This window comes from Mandrillus leucophaeus, unplaced genomic scaffold, assembly GCF_000951045.1.
Source record: "Mandrillus leucophaeus isolate KB7577 unplaced genomic scaffold, Mleu.le_1.0 Scaffold395, whole genome shotgun sequence".
Lineage (NCBI taxonomy): Eukaryota > Metazoa > Chordata > Mammalia > Primates > Cercopithecidae > Mandrillus > Mandrillus leucophaeus.
Window position 1 is genome coordinate 198,326 of NW_012104198.1, and position 926 is coordinate 199,251.

Genomic DNA, 926 nt, shown 5'->3' on the forward strand with positions numbered 1-926 from the left:
TAGACTACCCCTTCCTTCACACAGAATATTCAAGTCAGTCACTTCACTGGTCACTGAAAAGGATGTGGAGGACTCCTGCTATCCCTCACATGCCTGATTTATAATGATCTCTTATGGGAAAGGAGGAATCCTTTTGACCTGAAAGACTGGATTCTAGGCAACACTAACCTGTAGCCCAGAAAAACTTGCAGACCAGTGGGCTTGTTCTTCTCTCCCTCTAGCTGGGCCTGAGAGTGACCAGGAGAGGAAGTTTACAAGCCTGTTAACCAGGCACGTGATACCTGGGAGCTAGTCCTCCTGACGTCTCCCATGATGTCTGAACTACGGGGTTCAGAATGCTTCCAGGCTGGTGAATACACCTATGAGCCAGGAGGGTGGCACACCTCAACTCTATGGGGACAGAAGCTCCCTCACTCAGGATCCTTCCAGACCTCACCCTGTGTATCTCTTCAAGGGCTGTTCATCTATATCCTTCATTATATAATAAGTTGGTAAATGTAAGAAGTCTTTCCTGAGTTCTTTCCTGAGTTCTGTGAGTTCTCCTAGCAAATTATCAAAGCCAAGAGTCATAGGAACCCTGAATGATAGCCAGTTAGAAGTAGAGGTGAAAACCTGGGGCTTAATATTGGCTTCTGGGGTGGGAGGCAGTCTTGTGAGACTGCACCCTTAAAGTGCGGGATCTATGCTAACTCCAGTTAGTGATGGAATTGGACTGAATTGTAGGATGTCCAGCCGGTGTCTGCAGATAATAGGAAAATTTGTTAATGTGTGGAAAACCCTCTCATTTGGTGGCCAGAACTGTCCTGTGTCTGTCTCTTATACACATCTAGATTAAAGCGCGGGATCTATGCTAACTCCAGTTAGTGATGGAATTGGACTGAATTGTAGGACGTCCAGCCGGTGTCTGCAGATAATAGGAAAATTTG